Source organism: Sitophilus oryzae, unplaced genomic scaffold (genome assembly GCF_002938485.1).
Source record: "Sitophilus oryzae breed Bouriz unplaced genomic scaffold, Soryzae_2.0 scaffold_1512_pilon_pilon, whole genome shotgun sequence".
NCBI lineage: Eukaryota > Metazoa > Arthropoda > Insecta > Coleoptera > Curculionidae > Sitophilus > Sitophilus oryzae.
Window position 1 is genome coordinate 679,449 of NW_022146184.1, and position 17,966 is coordinate 697,414.

Consider the following 17,966-nt stretch of genomic DNA (forward strand, 5'->3'; position numbering starts at 1 on the left):
GCTACAGAAAACAAATGGATTTGTTTTCATTTGCGTTTTTTGCGAGACACGCCGACCGCTAGACGCTTTTGGTGGGGCCACTCCTATATAATCCTGTCATTTTGTTTTAGACGCAAAAGACGCTTCACGCAAAAAACGCTTTCTGTGTGGCCGCGGGCTTAAGAACCAATTTAGATATTGATTTTTTTTATATTGAAGATCGGATCTTTTACAACATGTTTAAATAAGAAAAATTCGATAGGCTTGTTTTTCCCATTCAAAAATTTTAAGCAACCCATCCATTTACTTTTAGTGCATAACAATTTTCAGCAATAGTGTAACTTTTTTATTTCTAAAAATTTTCACGTACCGTCTGCGAAGAAAATATAGCAGAATTATTAAGAAGTTTTTTGAAAAAAACTACAATCAATTATTTCTAATGGATTTCGAGATATCGATTTTTAATTTCGGAGTTCTAATAGCGAGACCACTGTCAAACACCAACTCAATTCCACTTATTTTTACCAAAAAATCATGTGTTTTTAACTTGCATTTAAAAATTTTCAAGCTATAGGGAAAATTACAACGACTCATTAATAAATAAACAAATAAAGTATCACGAGATGTAATTGAACCATGAAGGTGAACGCATGATGTACAACATTCCCTGGAATTTTAAGTACTGACAGAAGTGACAGAGGTACTGATTATGTCGACCGCCAGAAATCTGCTATATACCCTTCCACGTATCTTAGCAATGTGCGCAGTTTCTTGGTTTATTTCATACATTTGGCAACGTGTTTACTGTTCTCTCTTGTACATTATAAATGTATTGTAGTCTTCTTACATACGGAAATCTCGACCCAAGACTAACCTTTGCCAGCCCTTAGTACATGCAGAGTGAAAGTAAAAAGTAAAACTAATTTGAATAATATTTTATTGTACAACCAAACTAAACCTAATTGTAATGAGTATGTTGAATGATGTTTTAATACGTAATTAATACTGATTAATGCTCCATCCTTTTGATGCTTTGGAAGAGTACCCTTTAAAACAAACCTAATATCTGAGACACATTCATGTTCTCATTTTTTATTATAGTTTACTGTAGATTCACTGGACACTGACAATATAATAAAATTTGCCAGGCTTTTAAAATGAAAATATTCTCCATCGAAGCGATTGGAACTTCGAAAGCCGTATCGGAAAGAGCCTTTAATCGTTTATTAGCCTTTGATGGGAAAAGTTATTGAATTACTAGTGGAGCGCTCGCAAATTATCAACTAGTTACGTAAATCGTGTTTATCCAGATTAGAAGGTTTTCGGCCTCGTAATCGATTTTCGCTATATCATGAGAAAATGTACCTATCACTACCAGACTGAGACTATAGTTTATTGGATGTAATTCGAGATTTGTAGAGAAATATGTTTGAATTCAAAACACTCTGTTAAATGTTATAACTTTTGGTGGAATTAGTAGAATTTTTTTTATCGGATATAGTAATTTTAGTTAGATAATTATTGAGTATTCTTTAGCCGGGTCTCCACCAAAGTAACATATAGACCGAGAGCTGGCTCCATAAAAAATCTTATAATCGTTACATGGCTAATTTTTTGTGTGAAGTATCCTTTTGTGTATCCATTGTGAAATAGTCATGTCTGGCAGCGCGATCCCGGTGCTTAAAGCGGGGGCGGCCAATCGAAAGGGTGCAACGCATGATGTACAACCTAAAACATACACATTTGACCCTAAAAATATTATAAGGTACACGAGTTATAATTGCCAAATAGCTTTTATTTACTATTAGGAAACGTGTAAAATTGTTGACAGACATTTTTTTCGTGGCTGAAATGCCGGCAGACAACGCGAAAGAGGTATAGAATTTTGACAAAAGAAAATCATCGCATACATGCATGTCGGTTAGTGGAATGTCATGTTTATTGTTAATTAATTTAAAAAGCCGTATGCAAAAGGGCAGACAAAAAATCGTTATTGAAATAATAAAAAATTATATATATATAATACAATCATATATTATATGATTTATCTATACTTAAATGGATGAGGCGGCCAGCGTTCCCTGAATAAAGCGCTAGAGTAATATCGCCCTTTTGATAAGCTGATTGAGCCACGATCTTTTGTCTGCCTTTTTGCATACGGCTTGACATACTGATTAATCACGATCATAAGTGACTGACATGCTGATTAATCACGATCCTGCCGAAACCACTCAACGTAAGAAGCTCAATTTTGGCATACAGGTTGATTCTAGGGTCTACAGGTTCGATAAGAAGGTATTTTTCGAAATTCCAGTTCCAAGAGGGTGAAACCACCCCTCAAATATTATAATATTTTTTATTTAAAAAACGGTCGTTTCCGGAAAAAAGCTTAAACACGTATATTTTATTTTGTTTTTTTACACATTTTAAGGTTTTTTAAAAATGTATACAGGCTATTTCGAAAAATCTGGTCACTGATTAATCACGATCCTGCTTAAAGCGCTTGACGTAAAAAGCTGATTTTTGGAAATCAGATTGACTTTAGGGTGTAGAGGTTCGATAAAAAAGATTTTTCGAAACTCGAATTCTAAGGGGGTGAAACTATCCCTCAAATATTAAAATATTTTTTATTTAAAAACCGGTGAGTTTTTCGGAAAAACTCTTAAACACGTATATTTTATTTTGTTGTTTTACATATTTTAAGATTTTTTATAAATTTATACAGGGTGTTTCATAAAATATGACCATTGAGTAATCACGATTCGAAGTTATATAATAATATCGCCATATTGTTTTTTCTCATGCTGACATAAATGTGAGAAAATTAATGGAAATTCTTGCTTTGCTTTATCATCACCATTACAAATGACTAATTCGACGCGTTGACTGCCGGCATTTTAGCGACTAGAAAAATGTCTGCCAACAATTTTATACGTTTCTTAATAATAAATAAAAGCTATTTTCGCAATTATAACTCATGTATCTTATGATATTTTTAGTGTCAAAATTTCACCCTTTCGATTGGCCGCCCCCGCTCTAAGCCCCGGGATCGCGCTGGTAGACATAACTATTTCACAATGGCTACACAAAAGGATACTTCACACAAAAAATTAGCCATGTAACTATGATAAGGTTTTTTATGTAGCCAGCTCTCGGTCTATTAGTTCCTTGGGAAATTCGTCCACTATGTTCATGATATTTCTTTTGATGGTTCGCTGAAAAACTGTTTATTTGCTGAATCGCATCAACGAACCGCATCAACGAGTGGTGAGCATGGGACTTAAGTGTGTACATTACTGTGTTTCTATTTTATTAATTTGTTTTTTTTTATTTCCAGGTGCCGATGCTGATATTGCTTCCTCATAAATAATACGGTAAGTAAAATATAAAATATAGCACACTATATTTTTATAATTTTTAGTTTTTGTTTTGTATAAGTATAACCTTACTAGCGTGTACCAGCGACTTCGTTCGCGTCGAATTAATCATTTTTAATGGTGATGATAAAGCAAATCAAGAATTTCCATTAATTTTCTCACATTTATGTCAGCATGAGAAAAAACAATATGGCGATATTATTATATATCTTGGTAATATTTGAGGCGTAGTTTCATCTCGTTGGAATTTGAGTTTCGAAAAATCCGTTTGCCAAAAATTAGCTTTTTACGTCAAGCAGTTTAAGCAGAATCGTGGTTTAGAAATTATCCAACTTTTTGGAACACCCTGTATGATTTTTTAAAAAATTTTAAAATATGTAAAAAAAACAAATAAATTATGCTTGTCCAAGCGTTTTCCCGAAAGACTGGCCGTTTTTTAAATAACAAATATTGTAATATTTGAGGGGCGTTTTCACCCTCTTGGAATTTGAGATTCGAGAAACCCCTCCTTATCGAACCTCTACACCCCACAGTCAATCCATTTGCCAAAAATCAGCTTTACACGTCAAGCAGTTTAAGCAGAATCGTGATTACTCAATGGTCATATTTTATGAAACACCCTGTATAAATTTATAAAAAATCTTAAAATATGTAAAACGACAAAATAAAATATACGTGTTTAAGAGTTTTTCCGAAAAACTCACCGGTTTTTAAATAAAAAATATTTTAATATTTGAGGGATAGTTTCACCCCCTTAGAATTCGAGTTTCAAAAAATCCCTCTTATCGAACCTCTACACCCTAAAATCAATCTGTTTTCCAAAAATCAGCTTTTTACGTCAAGCGCTTTAAGCAGGATCGTGATTAATCAATGACCAGATTTTTCGAAACACCCTGTATACAATTTTTAAAAATCTTAAAATATGTAAAAAATAAAATAAAATATACGTGTTTAAGCGTTTTCTCGCAAACTTGGCCGTTTTTTGAATAAAAAATATTGTAATATTTGAGGGGTGGTTTCACCCTCTTGGAACTGGAATTTCGAAAAATCCCTTCTTATCGAACTTCTACACCCTAGAATCATCAATATATTAGTATAGATAATCTAAAAAAATGATATTGTTAGTTTTACCTACAGTACACCAAAAATGAAATTTTCTTGTAGAACGAGAAATCTTTAGATGCCTCAAATGTTATTTAAATTTATTCATCACCTTTTGAAAATTTTGAAAATTTCTATTTTTCTCTGGGCTATATCTCAATTTCTAGATTTCTGAAACAGTATCGAGATATGATTTGTTTTATCAAAGATCTTTTATATTGCTAACTTAAAATTATTGACTTCTTCAATACACTAACTAATAATCTGGGAGACCTAGATTTATTTAATACACCAAAAAAGTAAAATGAATTTATGAAAACGTCCTGTGAAATTTTTGCATTAGACAGGCAACTACAAAACATTGTCCGTTCTTTAACAACGATAGAAATACAATTTTCAGTTAAGGTTTCTCCAAAGAATGTATCGGATATTATACAAAAATTTAAATTATAAACAATACTGTGTTTCGTCTGAAATGTTTGATTAATAGTAGACGGAGAAGTGTTTAGTGGGTTCTGCGCCAGCTTCCTCAGAGGAACAATTCGTAAGTCACGTAAATTCACTAGGAACATGCAAAATAGGCTAATTAAACATGTTTAAATAAGAAACAACCACTTTAAACAAGAAAAAAATTGCTGGGTGCTGGTCTCACTAGAATAAGAAAAACATGAAAATATAAGAAATTTTCGAAGGAGTCCTAGAAATCAAAAGGAATTTCTATAGTAATATTATTTCGATTTCATTCTTTGATGGATGGTTGCAATTAAATTTGATTAACATCATGTTCTTTGTTGTTGTTAAAGTATCACATTTTCCGAATTAATTTCTATCAATAACAATCTATCAAAAAATGAAAACGAAATTATAATACCATAGAAACTCGTTTTGATTTTTTAAAAAAATCAACTATATTTTTATGTTTTTACTAGCGTGTACCAGCGACTTCGTTCGCGTGGAATTAATCATTTGTAATGGTGATGATAAAGCACAGCAAGAATTTCCATTAACATACAAACTGGATAACATTTTCTCACATTTATGTCAGCATGAGAAAAAACAATATGGCGATATTATTATATAACTTGGTAATATTTGAGGCGTAGTTTCATCTCGTTCGAATTTGACTTTCGAAAAATCCGTTTGCCAAAAATAAGCTTTTTACGCCAAGCAGTTTAAGTAGAATCGTGGTTAAGAAATTACCCAACTTTTTGGAACACCCTGTATGATTTTTTTAGAAAATTTCAAAATATGTAAAAAAAAAACAAATAAATTATGCTTGTCCAAGCGTTTTCCCAAAAGACTAACCCTTTTTTAAATAACAAATATTGTAATATTTGAGGGGCGTTTTCACCCTCTTGGAATTTGAGATTCGAGAAACCCCTCCTTATCGAACCTTTAAACCCCACAGTCAACCCGTTTGCCAAACATCAGCTTTAAACGTCAAGCAGTTTAAGCAGAATCGTGATTACTCAATTGTCATATTTATGAAACACCCTGTATAAATTTATAAAAAATCTTAAAATATGTAAAACAACAAAATAAAATATACGTGTTTAAGAGTTTTTCCGAAAACCTCACCGGTTTTTAAATAAAAAATATTTTAATATTTGAGGGATAGTTTCACCTCCTTAGAATTCGAGTTTCGAGAAATCCGTTCTTGTCGTATTTACACTCTAAAGTCAATCTGTTTTCCAAAAATCAGCTTTTTACGTCAAGCGCTTTAAGCAGGATCGTGATTAATCAATGACCAGATTTTTTGAAACACCCTGTATACATTTTTAAAAAATCTTAAAATATGTAAAAAAAGAAAATAAAGTATACGTATTTAAGCGTTTTTTTTCGGAAACTTGACCGTTTTTTAAATAAAAAATATTGAAATATTTGAGGGGTGGTTTCACACTCTTGGAACTAGAATTTCGAAAAATCCCTTCTTATCGAACCTCTATACCCTAGAATCAACCTCTATGCCAAAATTGAGCTTCTTACGTTGAGTGGTTTGAGCAGGATCGTGATTAATCAGTATGTCAGTCACTTAAGGATTGTATATATTAGTATAGATTAATTTTCTCAAAAACGGTAGGGATATTTGGAAAAATATAAACGGGATTACTCATTTTAGAACAAGAATTTTTTTATGAAGAATGCATTTTTCTCAATGTGTCAATAATAAAAAAGTTTTTCCTCCTGTAAAGAAAATACGGGGACACACAACCAAACACTAATTAACGCTAGAATTAAGTTGCAATAATATGTCTATTATTTCTATCTAGAAGTTCTATAATTAACTGGATGGATTAATAAAGGAAATTTCCTTTAGATAGAACGAACTAGCTTATAACATAAGAACCTGAGAGTAAATTCAATAGATCTCCTTTATCTTGTATAATAATTACGAAAATCTGAAACTCCCTGACTTTTCTTTCCTCTGCCGGCAGCTATATCAAGTTTGTATCAATTTCCTGGTTATGTTGACTATAGGGAGTTATACATTTTTATAAAGGCATCATTATATCGAACAAAAGAAAACCAGAAGAAATAATTTCAATATCAACACAAAGGGTATTTTCTCGGGACAAATAACGGGGGGCAAGCCCCTTATCTGAAAATCTGGCGATTATGATTTTTATTTTCCGGTTTGCAAAAACAGGGCAAACCTGAGCGGATGACTTTTATCTTTCCTTTGTAAAAAAGGGAAGATTAATATAGCTTTGAAAGGAAAGATTCGGAGTATTTTTATGTGGCATAAGATTTTCTTTGTTCGTAATTTTCTGTATTATTAAGAAAATAAATGTCGTATAAAATTGTGTAAAATTAAAGTCAATTTGTTTTAATTGTTATTGAAAGTTTGAATTATTTTTTGGGTGGGTTTTCAATACAGGGTTGTTCAGCACATACGACACGGAGTATTGTAGCTAAACGATTAGATTTTTAGAAATTGTAAGTTCTGGGTTCGTTGAAGGACTATTAGAGCTACAATTCAAAAATATTTTTACGAGATACAGAGTGTCCCATAAGCAAAAAATATCAAAGTTGTATTTTTTTAAATGGAACACCCTGTATATTATTACATTTTTAGTTTCTTCGATTCAAATAAAGGTATATTTGATTAAGGTTTATTACACTTAAACCTTACCGTTTTTAGAATATTGTCAACTTTGTGAAATTACAGTAAAAATTTTAAGGCTTCATTTCTCCAAGGGTATCAAAGTTTTTAATACTAAATATTTACTTTTTATTTATAAGTTTATTTATTGATCAGTTATTGTGTTGCAATAATAAAAATTATACTACCTTATACAGAGTGTCTAAAAATTTATTTTAAATAATTACTAGCTTTAAACGGCAATAACTTGTTTAATTTAAATAGAACTCTCTGCATACATGAGAGACATGAGAATCAGATGCACAATTTAATTGTCTATCAAATTGTATTATACCATTTTTTACCTATCTCTTCAAGTTTCCGTGGAAAATGCATTTTCTTGTAATTTAGAACTTATTTATTAATATAGCCATGGAATACCGACATTTTAGATTATTTTTAAAGATGTACCAATATTTTAAAGAGTACAGATACTAATATTGTCGATATAGTTTGTTTATTTCATTGAAAAGTAAAAAAAACTGTTTAAATATTTGTTAAAGGACCAATTAATATGATTCCAGTATTCAAACTACATTAATTGAGAGTTTGCGTTGGTTAATAATAATTGCTCCAAATACTAAAAAACTGAATTTTGTATGTGTATTAGACAGTGTGGTAAAAAAACTAACACCTTAAAAATGATATTTAATTTTTTGACAAATGCTTATTTATAACAACAGAGACGTTCATTTTCATAACTTATTATTCATTTGATTTCTGATTCAAATCCACATTTATTTAGAATAACTTATTAACGAAAACAATTAAGTATATAATTAATTATTATTATTTGGGCATAAATAATGGTGGTATATTTACTTAATGGTATACTCTTTTATAAAGATTTAAATAGTTTTCTTTTTGCATAATACGTTTTGCTAAAAACGATAATATTACTAGCCTGTACATTTGTTGCTTTAAAAATAATCTAAAATGTCAATATTCCATGGGTATATTGATAAATGAGGTTTAAATTATAAGAAAATGCATTTTTTACGAAAACTTGAAGTGATAGGTAAAAAGTGGTATAATACAGTTTGATAGACAATTAAATTGAGCATCTGATTCTCCTAAAATATACAGGGCATTCCATTTAAATTAAACAAGTTATTGCCGTTTAAAGATAGAAATTATTTAAAATAATTTTTAGACACTCTGTATGAGGTAGTATTATTTTTATTATTGCAACATAATAACTGATCAATAAATAGACTTCAGTAAATATTTCGTATTAAAAACTTTGATATCCTTGGAGAAATGAAGCCTTAAAAATTTTACTGCAATTTCACAAAATTGAAAATATTTCAAAAACGGTAAGGTTAAATTGTAATAAACCTTAATCAAATTTACCTTTATTTTAATCGTAGAAACTAAAAAAGTAATAATATACAGGGTGTTCCATTTAAAAAAATACTAAGTATAATACTAAATACAGCGGCCCATACAATATCAAACAAATTGCGCAACAAGTTGCCAATGTGTGATTCTGTTTGATGCGTTGCGCAGTTGTTTGATAAGTTTCAAGAATGTTTGAATTCTTTTGTGCAACGGGACTTTTTGCGCAACGCGTTGTGTAGTGTATGTATGTGTTGCGCTTTGTTGTGCAATATTTTAATTCTTTTAGTTCTTTCATCCAAATTCTTTGTTTTCTTTTTCGATTTTTTGGTAATATAGACATCATCTAGGGCATATACGATAATAATTGATGCAATGGCAATTAAGGGCATGATTGTTTCTCGAACAATGCATAACTTTTAATAAAAAGTTTGATCAAAATTTTACCAAGTGCTTGGATGATGCAGTTGTGCAACCAAACCAAACCAAACCAAACGCAACGTTGCGCATCGCTTTGTTGCACAATCTGTTTGATACTGTATGGGCCACTTACGAAATGCTAATATTTTTTTGTAGTGATCAGTTCAGAGAAATTATTTTTTATAGGTGAAGTGGTATTTTTAGTAATCCCAGTCTCGTTTCGATATTAGGCGGACACTCCCTTCTTTCTAGGAATTGTCTCGACCTAGAGTGTAGAATGTTAACGAGTTATAACTCAATTCTTTCGTCTAAGGGCTTTAACAAAAGCCAGTGTCTGAGACGGTTCCACGGAGGCCATCTCTCCATCATGGACATCAGCCATACCAAAGTTCATTGCACGAACGGTCGTCGTCTCGGCGCACTCAGTGATACGGTGTTCCGGGGTTTCCCCATTTTTCCCCATAGAATCTGCATTCGCCGTTGTTTCTCAACTTTAACCTACTGAGATGTTCGTTGAAGAGACAGTATCCTGTAAAAAACTCCGTGACAATCCGAAGATTGTGTTTACTTAAATCAACGAAAATCTTTGATTTTTCTCAGTCGTAAGTTCTGAGGAACTTTTTTCGAGTATCTCAGACCCTTGGAGGATACCCATTCCAGGTTACGGATGCAGTCTACTAGATTCTGCTTTTAGTTGGTTCCCGTTCTTCTTATTTAAGACTCACCCGGTATACCCTATATAGGATTTTAGAGATAAAAAATATATCAGCACAACCGTTAAAGAGAGCTAAACCTCTCTCTGTACGATATTTGCCCAGAAATAATAAATAACTAAATTATCATAACCCAAACACGTCAGTCAAACTACTACCCATATTTCCTAAAACAATAAATAACAAGATTACAGATATAATCGCAGTTCTAAAAGTTCATGAATCAAATCACTACCCATCAACGTCTATTTCTCGGCCATCAAGACGTGCACGCGAGGAAAACAATAATTTCCCGGCTTTTGTGAAAAATTGATTATAGTTTTATCTTTTGTTATACTTATTTATGAGATGTGCATGTGTTTTCGGAAAAAAATGAGCTATTTTCAAGAGTAAAAATAAAAATTATCTGATTTTTATGAAGCAACTACACTATACAGGGTGTCAAAAAATATTATATCTATCTTTGGTGGGTGATAAACAACCAACCAAACCAAACCAAACCAAACCAAACCAAAACACTTTTACTTTTACACTGGACGCGCGTTTCGCTAACCATGTTTGAAACTGAGTTTATAATCATTTGCTGATGATGCTAACATGGTTAGCGAAACGCGCGTCCAGTGTAAAAGTAAAAGTGTTTTGGTGTATTGTGGTGATTTAGTGTTTTTATTTTGCTATTTTATTTTTACAAAATGTACAGGCTAGTAATATTATCGTTTTTAGTAAAACGATGATATTACTAGCCCATTTGTATGCAAAAAGAAAACTATTTAAATCTTGATAAAAGAGTATACCATTAATTAAATATACCACCAGTATTTCCGCCCAAATACTAATTAATTACATACTTAATTGTGTTCGTTAATAAATTATTCTAAATAAATGTGGATTTGAATCAGAAATCAATATAATAATAAGTTATGAAAATGAACGTCTCTGTTGTTATAAATAAGCATGTGTCAAAAAATGAAATATCATTTTTAAGGTGTTAGTTTTTTTACCACATTGTCTAATACACATAAATAATTCAGTTTTTTAGTATTTGGAGCAATTATTATTAATCAACGCAAACAGTCAATTAATGTAGTTTGAATACTGGAATCATATTGATTGGTCCTCTTTAACAAATATTTAAACAGTTTTTTTTTATTTCTGAATGAAATAAACGAACTATATTGACAATATTAGTATCTGTACTCTTTAAAAATTTGGTACATCTTTAAAAATAATCTAAAATGAAAGTATTCAATGGGTATATTGATAAATGAGTTCTAAATTACAAGAAAATGCATTTTCTACGGAAGCTTGAAGAGATAGGTAAAAAATGGTATAATACAATTTGATAGACAATTAAATCGTGCATCTGATTCTCATAAAATATGCAGGGTGTTCCATTTAAATTAAACAAGTTATTGCCGTTTAAAGCTAATAATTATTTAAAATAAATATTTAGACACTCTGTATAAGGTAGTAAAATTTTTATTATTGCAATACAATAACTGATCAATAAATAAACTTCAGTAAATATTTAGTAGTAAAAACTTTGATACCCTCGGAAAAATGAAGCCTTAAAATTTAGACTGCAATTTCAAAAAATTGAAAATATTTCAAAAACGGTAAGGTTTAAGTGTAATAAACCTTAATCAAATTTACCTTTATTTTAATCGTAGAAACTAAAAATGGAATAATATACAGTGTGTTCCATTTAAAAAAATACAACTTTGATATTTTTTATTTATTTGGAACACTCTGTAACTTGTAAAAATATTTTTAAATTGTAGCTCTAATAGTCCTTCAACGAACCCAAAACTTAGAATATGTAAAAATCTAATCGTTTAGCTACAATATTCCGTGTCGTATGTGGTGAACAACCCTGTATAGAAACGTCAGAATTTACTGTGTTAAATCTGGGATATTCAAAGAAATTAATTTGACTTGTTATTAAAATTCATCTAAATATAGTCTAGTATATAACTTAGTTTTATTACAGAAAAACATACTATTTCATTTCAGCTCTTCGAGAGAAATAGTCTTCGAGAAAATCGAATTCAATAATTGACTCCGATAGACGAAAATAGGAAAACCCTGACGGAAAATCCTGTGTAGAGATACAATTTGTACTGATACTGCAGTACGGATAAATTGGCCTTGCTCTTTCTTTTCTTTCCGTTGCTTTATTTCCTATTTTTCGCTCCAGGGTTTGGCTCGTTAGGTTACGATTTGCATGTAATGGCAAATAACAGTTGACCATAAAATTTAAATAAATGTGAAATTATACGTCTAATATTATATCTGACTTTTGCCAGTTAGTGTGATTTAATATTAGATGACAATCTTCATCATAAACTTTAAACTTGGCTTTATACCAATTTGGGGAAAACCATGTTTCTGTAAGCCAATTCGATGTAAACCAAAGATAATGCTAAATAATTATATTTTGCTGGCAGTGACATACGAGACGCGAGAGAAAAAGTGGTAACGATCGGAGATGTATACCGGGTGCGTCCCAAAAGTGGCTCACCCCCTATAACTTTTTTATTTTTTCAGATAAAACAACGATATTTGGTATGTTAGTATATGACATAAATTGGGATTGATTGACGTATTCAATTGTTTCCGGTTTCACCGGAAACGACTACAACTTTTGATTTTTAAATGGCACCCTCGGTATTTTTTTACTTTATTCGATAGAAAATGACACTGAATCGAATGACATATCATATGTCAATTTTTGACATAGTCACTCAAAAACAAATTCTATTTTAAATTTCAATCTAGAGTGCCATGGCTGTGTTAAAAACACTAATACTTAATCAAGGAGCCTTGGAAAAATAGATTTGATCGTTTAATGTTTTTAGATGCCCAAATTGTATTTTTAATCATATCACAATTTTTTCAAATGGACGATTGCTCATTAGCATATTTGGAAAAAGCATTTTTTTACGAATAATTTGATACCACACACTTGGTATTCTGAGTCAAATTGTCATTATGAACCGCATGTTACAATTTCAAATAAACCATATGTCAAAATGTCAAAAGTTGACATATGATATGTCATTCGATTCAGAGTGTCATTTTCTATCGAATAAAGTAAGAAAATACCGAGGGTGCCATTTAAAAATCAAAAGTTGTAGTTGTTTCCGGTGAAACCGGAAGTGACAGAAAACAATTGAATACGTCAATCAATCCAAATTTATGTCATATACTAACATACCAAATATCGTTGTTTTATCTGAAAAAATAAAAAAGTTATAGGGGGTGAGCCACTTTTGAGACGCACCCGGTATTGATTAAGTTTGAATTTAATTATAAGTACTTTTACAGTATTACATTAAGGAAGCTAATTAGTATATACAGGGTGAGTTTCCTACGATGTTCTCTATGGGTATCTCGGAAACTATTGGAGATTAATTGGATTGGGGGTTAAATGGAGAACGAATTTCACTTCTGTGGGATCATAAATATGCGCCTTTCAGATATTTGTAAAAGTTCATGGCTTACTAGATATTTTGGAAAAAACAATTTTTCTAATGAGTTTGAGTTCTCCGATTTTTTCTAAAGCTTGTCATTTTTGACATATAACACAAACATATGTTTTTTAAATGGAACTAACCAAACCAAAACATATGTTTGTGTCATGTGTCAAAAATGACAAACGTTAGAAAAAATTGGAGGACACTAACTAATTAGGGTGTGATTCCCTACAACTTTTATCTGAAAAAAATATCTAGTAACACTTTTTTAAAAAAAATCTGAATGGTGCATATTTATGACTCCACAAAACTGCAATTCTTTCCCCATTTAACCGAGTCTATTTCCAGTAGTTTCCGAGATACCCATAGAGAACATCGTAGGAAACACCCTGTGTAGACCAATGATCTTAATTTTTTTTAATACATTTATGATTGTTATACAAAGTAATAAGACCTCTTATCAAGTACTTATTTTATATTTAAGCAAATATCAAAAGTTTGCTGTGTTCTATTAACATGTTTACAAGAAAATCTTGTCGAAACAACGACACTGTTGCAAATCGTTATAATCCCACTTCACTGTTAAAGACGCTTAGGAAACTCCCATCTGGCTATACACATATGCTGTCATATTTTGGATTAATCCTGGGGTTTGTAATCATTCAGGAAGTTTCTTGCAAATTGCTTTTATAATATGCATGTCTTATATAAATTTATCTTATCAAAATAAAGGTCTGTTATATTTGTCTTCTAAAAAAAGTATGAATAAATGTATTAATACGTATTTTTAATATTTTAGTCTATACAGGGTGTCATTTAGTCAGGAGCAAGTCAAATATTTTTAGGGGTAGTATATCTTAACCCCAGAAAAACGATTATGGGGGTATTTTCGCGAAAGGGAAAATTTGGAATTTTTTGAAAAAAATTATGGATTTTTTCAGGTTTTTATTGAAAAATATAATTTCTTGATAATACGGGCTACTTAGGTAGTTGGTAAAATTAACAAGTAAGAAAACCCAGAAAAGATCCAGTGGTTCTATAAAGTTAAGCAAAAAGTATTTTTTTGGAAATTTTCAAAGTAAAATAATATGGTTATTTTCCACTTATTTGAAAAACGGTAAAGATAAATTATGTCTCTTTTATCGAGATCTATGATCCTTGAAAATATTTGCATTTATTTAAGACTCGATGAATTTTAAAAAATTACTACAATATTTTTAGCTACATATTTAAAAGCTGAAATACCAGTTATAACTAATTTGCCAAGTTACATTTATATTAATGAACGAAAGAATAATTTAAAACAAATAAATGAAGATATCCATGTTTTTTTTATACAAAATACTTGTTACTAGAAACTTTGAAATGAAAAGTGATTGCATATCCTATATCATGTAATAATAATCTGACCAGCAAGATAATATACAGGGTGAGTTTCCTGCGATGTTCTCTATGGGTAACTCGGAAACTACTGGAGATAGAGAGTCGGTTAAATGGGGAAATAATTGCAGTTTTGTGTGGTCATAAATATGCGCCTATCAGATTTTTGAAAAAGTTCATGGCTTACTAGATATTTCGAAAAAAAAAACAAATTTCGGCTATTTTAAAAGTTGTTCCCAATTCCATTATAAGCTATTTTAGATAAAAAGTTTTCAGATAAAAGTTGTAGATAATCATATCCTTTATGAGAATGTGCCTTCCGTTTTCTTCCATAGCCTGTCATTTTTGACATATGACACAAACATATGTTTTTTTTAAATGGAAACCATAGTTGGCCATGACTTCAAAAAAAGCGCCATTTTTAAGCTTTTCAGCGGTATAAGCTATAATATGTTTTCTTCAAAACAATTTAACTTAGTTAGCCATGGAAACAAGTTTAATCGCCTTTGCTTTCAGAAATGTGAAGCTGTCACATCCAAACTTCGTAAATTAAAATTACCAAAAATTGTAAATATGATTTTTTTAAATGAAGAAAAGCGTGTAGGATTATTGGTTCAACTTTTCTTGACCATACATTTTCGAGGATACGTTGACCGGTGAATGTTACGTTTTTTAGAGAACGGTTTTCAAGACTAACATGTTTGGAAAGTTAAATTTAGTTATAGCCAATTCTTATCTTTTTTGGCTAATTTCAATTAGATTGCATGGTATTCTTATTCTGTTATGATTTATAACTTATAAAAAGTCACAATATATTACTAAACGGTTCCTTACAATTTATATTGAACAAACTAAAACTTAAAAAAATAATATCACTGCATACATTTTAAGTTATTTTAGAAAATGTTCCGCCATTGTTTTGAGTTGTATCTTTTTAAAACTGAATTACTACCTATTCTCATAAAAGGACCGGTCGACTTAATTAAACTTCTCTAGTACCGCCACTCGAGAGCAACGACGATTGAACTTGTTTCCATGGCTAACTAAGTGAAATTGTTTAAAAATTATAAGATTTGGCTATAACTCATGGTAATTTTGCGAAGAAAACATATTATAGCTTATATCGCCGAAAAGCTTAAAAAATGGCGCTTTTTTATGAAGTCATGGCCAACTATGCTTCCAATTTAAAAAAAATATATGTTTGTGTCATATGTCAAAAATGACAGGCTATGGAAGAAAACGGAGGACATAGTCTCATAAAGAATGTGATTATCTACAACTTTTATCTGAAAACTTTTTGTCTAAAATAGCTTATAATGGAATTAGGGACAATTTTTAAAATAGCCGAAATCTGTTTTTTTCGAAATATCTAGTAAGCCATGAACTTTTTCAAAAATCTGAAAGGCGCATATTTATGACTCCACGAAACTTACGTTTTTTTGAGAACGATTTTCAAGACATGTTAGAAAAGTTAAATTTAGATACTCGCGCATTAACAGAGAGATTCCAACATGACTTTCACACACTTTATGACACCCCCACCCCTACAATGAAAGAAATGCTAGAAATTATTTATATCTTATTTATATCATAATTATGTAGACTCAGGGATAGAAAGAGGAGGACCAATTGAATGGGCCTCTTCGATCACCTGACCTATCCATTTTAGATTTTGTTATGCGGTATGGTTAACAACAAAGTTTACAAAAGAAATTTCCTAAAATAAATTAAAGTGTATGTAGTAAGATAATTTTTTTAAAATGCTTAAAAAATGGCGCTTTCTATGAAGTCATGGCCAACTATGGCTCCAATTAAAAAAAAGCATATGTTTGTGTCATATGTCAAAAATGACAGGCTTTAGAAAAAATCGAAGAACACAAACTCAATAGGGATATGATTTTCTACAGCTTTTTTCTGAAAACTTTTTGTCTAAAATAGATTATAATGGAATTACTGACAATTTTTAAAATAGCCGAAATTTGTTTTTTTTTCGAAATATTTAGTAAGCCATGAACTTTTTCAAAAATCTGAAAGTCGCATATTTATAACCCCACAAAACAGCAATTCTTTCCCCATTCAACCGACTCTCTATCTTCAGTAGTTTCCGAGATACCCATAGAGAACATCGTAGGAAACTCACGCTGTATAATTTCGCCAGTCGACATCCATCAAAAGTGAATTATGGCTGGAATGAAAAATGATCTCTCTGTGGCGGATTCATCCCTTCAAAAGAGTCCTATGGGTATTTCGCCAGTTACTCCAAGAAAATCTACAAAATAAAACAGTAGCTTTTTGTAAACACTGCTATGTTAATCCAACGGAAACTAACTTTTCAGCAGTGATTTACTAATAGACATATATGCCTAACGGACAAAAAATATAAAATAGTTATTTATGATATAAGTGCTAAAAGTGGTATTTTAAGTATAGTTATATAGTTATCCCTGCCATAATAATAACTGAGAAGGGAAGCTTGATCTCATCCCTTCGAACATAATAAAATCACTTTTAGCACACATATCATACACTATTTTTTCTACAAACAAGTTTATGCTCTTATATATCAAGTTATTATTACTTTTTACGTTAATGAATAACTCATAATATGTCATTCTGAAATCAAATTTATTATGAAGTTTATGGTTGCTAGGGTAATTCAATTATTGCTTCAGTGTTAAAAGTAAATCACGTGACTTGACTGACGTGACTTGTGAATAAATGACTTTTACCATCAGTGACATAATGTCACATTTTAGGCACTGACAGCATGCGTTAAAAATTACATTTTTACTGACGTTTGCAGAAAAAATACATTTTCTAGGTCTTTATCGAAATATATATATATATATTATTATATAAAAAATACTTTAAACTAGATTTTAAGTGTTAACTTTGTATGAACTAATAAGACCGTTATCAGAATTTAGTTTTCTTTTATTATCGTGTAATTATAATTTCACAGGAAATTTCTTGCTCGGAATAGCAACTCTCTCACAAATCTCTTTAATCTCACTTCCCTGTTAAAGACATTTAAGAAAAT

General features: G+C 30.6%; 1 protein-coding gene across 1 annotated transcript in view; it reads left to right on the forward strand.

Annotated features, from left to right (window-relative positions):
* LOC115878453 (cadherin-87A-like) overlaps positions 1–17,966 on the forward strand; it is a 546,388-nt gene that overhangs the window by 56,592 nt on the left and 471,830 nt on the right. The window contains 1 exon segment of the mRNA XM_030894963.1: positions 3,317–3,353. The gene's annotated coding sequence lies outside the window, so the exon portion shown is untranslated.